Source organism: Bison bison, unplaced genomic scaffold, assembly GCF_000754665.1.
Source record: "Bison bison bison isolate TAMUID 2011002044 unplaced genomic scaffold, Bison_UMD1.0 scf7180017864104, whole genome shotgun sequence".
NCBI classification, from domain to species: domain Eukaryota; kingdom Metazoa; phylum Chordata; class Mammalia; order Artiodactyla; family Bovidae; genus Bison; species Bison bison.
The window spans coordinates 1250809-1258527 of NW_011494676.1; the positions used below are offsets into that span (position 1 = coordinate 1250809).

At 48.2% G+C, this 7719-nt stretch overlaps 1 non-coding gene across 1 annotated transcript; it reads left to right on the forward strand.

The window, feature by feature from the left end:
* Positions 1-7233: 7233 nt before the first annotated feature.
* On the forward strand, positions 7234-7306 carry TRNAV-UAC. Its single transcript has one exon. It is a non-coding gene; the product is annotated as a tRNA-Val (tRNA).
* The last annotated feature ends 413 nt before the right edge of the window (positions 7307-7719 follow it).

Below are 7719 nucleotides of genomic sequence, written 5' to 3' on the forward strand. Positions count from 1 at the left end.
TCACTCAGGGTGATGTTTTAATCCATATTGTTGCCATGTATCAGGAATTTGTTTCATTTTATTGAAGAGTAGTATTCCTTTGAGTGAATATATCACCATTATATCTATTCACTTCATGACGGACATTTGAATGGTTTTCAATTTGGAAACCATTATGAACAAAGCTGATATTAGCAAGTTCCTTTTGCAGGCATATGATTTATAAATTCCATTTAAAACTTTTTATAAGTTCTCAAATTTATTTTGTGAATGTGAATTCATTCACAAATTATGAATAAATTCATAAAACAAAATTTATTGATATGTTTAAAACTGTATTCAAATGTTACAAAAGACTGAAGTATCAGCTTCTCCTCGATTGTTTCCTACCAGAACATCCTTAAGATTAGCCACATGCTCTACCAGCTGTATTATTTGACTATCTCACTTAATCTACACAACAGCTTTATGAAGTACTTATTATTTCTTTAATATGACACTTGCAAAATTGGCTTAGCAAATTGGAGTTGACCCAAGGTCAAAGGGAAAGTAAGTGGTGGCACCAGGACTAAAAGGAGGTCCCCCAGATGTTGGGCTCATTACACTTGGGCTAAATATTCTCCGCCCTTCCTGGTTTGCTGTCTACCTTTCGCCCCTGATCTGTGTGCTTGAGGCTGACCCTGGCAACCAGCATTTCCAGGTCTTTTGCCCATGGACTCCAATGGATGCAGCCAAACAAATGAGATCTGAAGGGAGAGGGGAGGAATGTGAATGAAAAAGTTTGCCTGCCATATCAGCAAAGCATGCTCTGCCATCTAGCCACCAGCCACTACCGACCTTAATAAGTGCATTAAGAAGAAACCTATCTGTTGTTGGAGTAGGAAATGCAAGCCACTGCAGTATTCTTACCTGGAAAATCCCATGAAGAGAGGAGTGTGGTGGGCTACAATGGCGTCCCACAGAGTTGGATATGATTGAGAATGCATGACTGAACACAGACTGTGGGATCTTAGGTCCACAAACCCTGGCCCACAGTTGTGAAAGTACCAAGTTCCAACCACTAGACTGCCAGGGATTTCTTATCACACCTTAAGATGTCAGTTACCTGGGTGTAAACTTTGTCAAAGCACTTCATTATATGTGTATTTGAAAGATGCAAGAGACTGGATCATAAATATTCTCATCACAAAAAAGAAATGAGAATTATGTGATGGGATGGAGCTAGTTAATGCTCTGGTGGGAATCATTTTGCCATATATAACTGTATCCAATCAACATGCTGCACACCCTAAACTCACACAGTGTTATATGTCAATTATATCTCTATAAACCTGGAGAAAAAATTTATAAAAAAAAGAAAGAAACCTATCTCTTGTATCTTTGGAACCCATCAAAAGCCTAGGGAGACACATTCCAGTGCCGCAAGTTCATGTGCTACCCAGCTGGGGAAGAAGAAGGCCTGCTTACTCACTGGCCGCCTAGCCAAGGATGTCTGCTTTGGCTCCAGCTGCTGAGGACAACTCCACCCACCTTCACTGGTGCCAGGAGGGCCTGGTCCCTGCCTATATTCACTTCATCCTCAGGAGTGGTTTAGATGAGGAAATCACCGAGGATTTCTTCTTTTCCCCTAGTCTATTCCCACTCTTTCACTGTGTGTCTTCAAGACCACTGTTGGATGCAGAAAGGACTTAAAGGAGACGCTGCCCTTGTCCTACTGGTCTCTTCTTGCCTGGACGTTACTGCCCTGGGGTTCAGAACCAGAGCGGCTGGGAGGCCACTGGCTGCCTGAGAACCTCTGTCGCCAGGTGCATCCAAGTGCATTGTGCACCTGTGCCTCTCCAGCTCCCTGCAATTTGAATCTGCTGCCCCCGAGCTTCTCAGGTGGCAAGAGAAGAGTAAAGCAGTCCTCTTTGACCTGCAGTTATCTCCAGGGCTGGGAGGATCTGTGAGTTTATCAGCTCATCTGATCAGATCAACAAAAGAGCAATAATGGTCCAACTCCTTCTTTCCGAAATACTGAACTTCTTAAAAAAAATCATGGTTTGACAGTGGAAAACACTCCCCTGCACATGACAATAGACCCAGAATTTTTAAAGACTGATACTTATGACTACACACAAATTTAAATCCAAAATACAAGCAATGAACTTTTGAAAATATCCTGTATGTAATACAATGTTACACATGCCCCTAAACAGTAGTTTCCTGATCCCTATCCATATTCCTTTTTTCCCAGGGATAACCACTTTCACTGACTGCTTGGCTATATATCTCCTTATCTCTAAGCAAATATTGACGCTCGGATTTTCCGGAGCCCGACGCTGCAGACCAGCCTGCAAAGATGAAAGTGGAGTGTCTGTGTAATTCCTGCCCGCCAGTCATCTCCAAGGCAGCCTCCACCTGCAGATCTACATAACCCACCTCACCACTCCACACGGAACCCGCAAAGGGAACTTTGTCAGAACTAATGCCAGGCCAGCAGCTTTGCGGTTTGGGGTGAATCGGGTCCCTGGACACCTCAGTTGGGTGGGAGCTGCTCGCAGTGAAGCGCTGTGGTCGCCCCAACCCAGCGACGGCCCCGCCGCAGTACCTGCCCGCTCCTCTCTCTTCCAGTCCCTTTCTGCTTCTGGCTCATCCTCTGTTCTCTCCTGATCTTGGCCTTTCCTCGGATGTTTTCGCTAGCCTCATACCTTTCCTTATAACCGCTGAAAGTTTCAGATTATAAACATCAGAGAGATGCTTCTCAGCACCGCGAAAGGAAAACTAGCTATTCAAGTCCATCGCGGGCCTCATCTGTACTTTTCTCCCGAGCAGCAGAGGACACAAATGTTTCCATCCGCGTACGTCGTAAGAAATCATCTCGGTGGAGCAGAGTCGAGGCAGAACGAAGGGAACCCAGCCCTCGGCTCCGGACTCCCAGCGGCTCGTCTCCCCTTCTGCCCCGGAGCAGCCTGGCCGGGCGGCCCTGGGTCAGGGACCCGGGTCTCCTCAGACGCCGAAATCTGCGACCTCTTTCGGTCTGAGCTTGGGACCAAAGGACGAGATTTCCAGAACTGACGGTTCGAATCTTGACCGAACAGCGGCTTTGCGTGTCCAACGGAGACTTAAGAGCAAGAAACTCTGAATAAAATCGTAATAAACTGGGACAGGGCCAATAAAAAGTCGGAAGAATAGAGAACTTGAATAAAACACAGTTCTTCTCATTCAGGTCTGGAACTCTCGAACCTAAAGCTGTCGAGATTCCCGGCTGATTATCGACATCGCAGCCCTTCCACGTTACCATTTAGTCACAGGGACAACTTTTCTAACTAAACAGAAAGGTTCCACGAGATTTGATCTCGGATCGCTGGATCCAGGGTCCTCACTATTACACCATGGAACCTCTTTGGCATCTACCTTCTCTCCGCTGCCAGGGAAAGGGCATCTGCTTCTTCAGCCTCCATATGTCCCATTCCTACTCCCAAGACTTGAACACAGTTGACCCGCGTAGGTGCACATCCCTTTTGCTTTCTTTCTGCTCCTCTCCTCTGATAGGCTCAGTTCACTCTCACCTCAGAAAATGAGGTAAAATCCACTTTGGGTTTTGTGCCAGGGAAGAGCCCCCTAGCTCTCCATCATCAATCACATATTCTGCCCTGGTTAAGCAGAATGTCCCATCTTGAGCTAAAATTTCTGCAAATAAGAGTGTTATTTGCCTTTTCCTTGCCTTCACCCTTTTCTCATTGTTCAAGGAAGGCAGATGGTTGTCAGGGCAGGAGGCAGGATTTCCTGGGTCCCTTAGTTTTCCCATAGTACAGATTACCCTCCAAAGCCGCAGCCACCACCTCTTATCTGTAACATGTAAAGTGTGTCAGCAGTGGAGTGGGAATGGAGGCAGGAGAAGGCTCCTTTTCTTCATATATTTCTGATTTGGGAGGGGTGAGGTTTTTTCACAGCAAGTGTATATTTGTTAGATTTGCAATATAAGTAAAAATAACCATTTATATCAAACACTCAGACAAACCAGCTATACTCACCTAGAAGTGAAGTGAACCTCGCTCAGTCTAGTCTGACTTTGTGACACCATGGACTGGAGCATGCCAGGTTCCTCTGTCCAAGAGATTCTCCAGGCAAGAATACTGGAGTGGGCGGCCATTCCCTTCTCCAGGGGATCTTCCCAACCCAGGGATTTAACCTGGGTCTCTTGCATTGCAGGCAATGATTTACCCGCTGAGCCACTAAGAAAGACCCAAACTCACCTGGGGTGACTCAAAATCAACCACATGTTGAGGAGGACATGAGGCACAGCTCTAACACTTAGGCAGTCACAGACTCTTTGGTCAGGTCGGTCAAGTCAGTTTCTCTTCCATTTCTTAACATATCAACTCTAGAAATTGCAGTTTTAAAAAGGGCGTACAAATATAAAGGTACCCAAGAGCACTGATTGTTGAATCATAGAGGATGCACATCCAAGTTGTCTTACAGTACAGACAGTACTTATGTACCCAAAATACCACCACATTAAATATTTGCATGTATAATAGGTATAAATCCTATCAGAGCTCAGAATAATAATCTTTACTTCATTGTATCATAAAAGTGTTTCTTCCCTAAGCCAATACACATAACAGAAAAAACAGCACTAGTTTTTGGCGGGTCAAAAGAGTCAGAAAGATGCCTAGTGTTGCCTTGAGACATATTTGTTTCCAGAGACTGGAGAGAGGTTTACTCAAGGAGGAAGGAGGCAAAGGGGAGGCTCTTGTTATGAGGAGGAAGTTCACAGCTCCAGGGTGAGAATATGAATCTTCTTTTTGGAAAATCAAGCTGTTGAGTGGTAACAAACAACATAAAGGCAAGGTTTATGAGTTCAAGGACCTGAAATGGACTCTGACTCATAAAGGAAGAAAAGAAATCCATAGAAAGTATGTTGAGAGATCCCAGAATGGCCAGGAAACCTGGAGAACAGGGCTCTCACAAGGGACAAGGACAGAATCAGGTGAGGTTAGAACTGGGATGGGTGGAGATGTGTGTTCTTCCCATTTCCTCCAGCCTGCACATCGGTCCTGATCTGCAAGCAGAAAACTGGCAGTGAAGGGTGGTCCAGCTACATGGGAGCAAACTTCAAGAACACTCAGGGAGCAAACTGCAAGAGCAATCAGGGGAGCCATTGTCTTGATTCCATTTACAGAAATTTCTAGAAGTATCAGGTTAATTCAAGGTGAAATAAATAAGGGTAGAGTTTGTCAAAAGATTCTGAGAATAGTGACAACAATATTTATGATTTCACAGCTGATAACATGATTCATCCAGTAGTTTCTAAACCCAGGCACATCTGACAACAAATGCTTACATTCCTCCCATTTTAAAGCAGAAAGAAGGGAGGCACAAGAAATTTTCTTTATTTGTCTAAAGCCACATAAGGACAGAACTATTTTTACAACCCAGAATTTGTGCACTCAAGCACAGATAGTTGGATCTGTCTTCTCAGAAGTGGGTGTATCAAGATTTCTCAGTTGTAGGGATGGGAAGAAGACCAAGAAGAGGAGAGAAGGCAAGAGAGGGAGGGGGAAGGGTAGAAGCACAAATTCTTTTATTCTCTCCTTCCTCCCCTCTCAGTAGGCCTCTTTGATTCTTGCCTGCACCAGCCCTTTCCCTCCTTCCTCACTCTGCTACCTGGACTGAAGCACTGTTCAGCTCTAAGGATTCCTGCCCAAGCCTCCTGGGAGGTCTCCATGCCTTCCTCGCAAACCAGCCTTCCCAGCTTGGTTTTGACCCTTTCCCGCTCCCAGGTGGACCTCACAGAACGCAGCCTACCCAGGCTGGGATGCAGGAGTTCCAACTTGCTGGGGCAGCTCTGGGGGCCTTTCCGTTGCCAACCCACTGGATGCTGGGGATTCCAAAAACTGGGATAAAGTCTTTTAAAAAAGAACCGTTCACTTCGAAAACTTTTCTGTATTTCCCTTCTCAACGGTCTTCATGGGACGAAGGGCTAAAGACGACAATGTATTCATCCAGGTCTTAGAGCATCCCAGTGAGTGCCCGACTCTGTCGCCGGCATGCAGACACAGAACGACCATCCCCGCGACCTCTGTGCTTAGTCGCTAAGTCCTGTCCGACTCTTTGCCACCCCATGGAGTTATCCCGCCAGGCTCCTTGTCCATGGGATTCTCTAGGCAAGAATACTGGAGTGGGTTGCACGCCCTCCTCCAGGGGATAGTCCCAAACCAGGGATTGAACCCGGGTGTCCTGCATTGCAGGCGGATTCTTACCGTCTGGGCCCCAGGGAAGCCCACTCTGGTGGAAATCGCCTGGTGGACACAGGAAACCTAACACAGCCCCGGAGGCCTATGCCAGGGTGGGCAAACTCTGATTCGTTGGGTGTAGGCGAGGAAGTAGGGAAGAGCCATCATGGGAGCCCCGCCCCCCGCGGTGTGTTCGGCTGTCCTTGGATGTATTTCTGTTCAGGCCCACAGGATTGGAGCCCTGGCTCCTGGTATCTCTGGGGGCTCTGGCATCTGTGGTCGGTAGAGGGCACGGAAGTGGCACCGTTTCCCTGGGGGCAGGGGTCTTATCCTAGGAAGAAGTGTCAACCCCAAAGACTCCAGGAATAGCCAGTACTGCTCTCTCCGTAGCGTTCGGCTGTTAACCCTAAAGGTTTGTGGTTCGAGCCCACCCAGGGACGGTGGGGTGGCATTTTACAGACCGCCAAAGAGACTCCCTTTTGCCAGGAGAACATCAGAGAGTGCAGCGGCGAGCCGGCATGCAAGAGCACAGGAGTCAGGTATAAAAGAGCAGCGGAGAGGGCGGGTCCCCGGGGATTGAAAGCGTCGATCATTCTTGAGAGCCCAAAGTACTGACCGCCGGCGCTGTGAAAAGGGCCACCGCGGCGCGCGACTGCAGCGTGGGAGGGGCGGCGTCCACACAGCTGGGCCGTGGAGTCTCCTGGCCTCGGATGCAACCACCGTCCCCGCCTCCTGGGGCTTCCGGGAGCTCGGCAATCGGCTGGGGCCACCCCTGAGCTCGGGGGCGGAGCTAAGGGTCTGAGGCCTCTGTGTTGGGTGCGGGACCCCGAATGCAGCCTGTGGGGACCCCAGTGTCCTCACTTGAGGGGTGATGAGGAACTCTAAAGCAGGTCTCTCGGGAACTGGTGTCTCCGCGTCTGAGCGAGCTTGGGGCTTCAAGGTTCCTGTTTGAGTGTTAAAATTAGGTGGTCTAGATGTTGGTGGCAGCATTCGGGATTTCATAAATACAGTGTTAAGTACTGGAGGGTGTCCCGTTTCCGTAGTGTAGTGGTTATCACGTTCGCCTTACACGCGAAAGGTCCCCGGTTCGAAACCGGGCGGAAACAGGTTGCTCTCCCCCACTACCCCACCGCGGAGATTTCTGATTGGTGGAACCACCTGGTTCTCACCCCCACTGGCTGAGTCAAGTCCTACTCTTTTCCACCCCTTGAACTGTAGCCAGTCAGGCTCCTCTTTCTATGGGATTTTCCCGCTACTTTGCTAGAAGCCCATCGGGTCAGTGCAGCTGCCCCCTTCACTCTTGCCTGGCTCCCTGTGTCCTGCAGGGATCAAAAAGTGTTCTGTCAGGACACAGAGGTGAAAAGTCCTTCTCTGTAGCTGGTGGAATAGAGAACCAGATGGGAAATGCGTCCACGGGAGGGGAAGTATCCTCAAGAGCTTTCCAGGACTGTTGAGTGGGTGCTGTCAGGTGGGTCTAAGCCCCAGGATAATAATGCCTAGTCTTGTGTTGTTCTGGCCT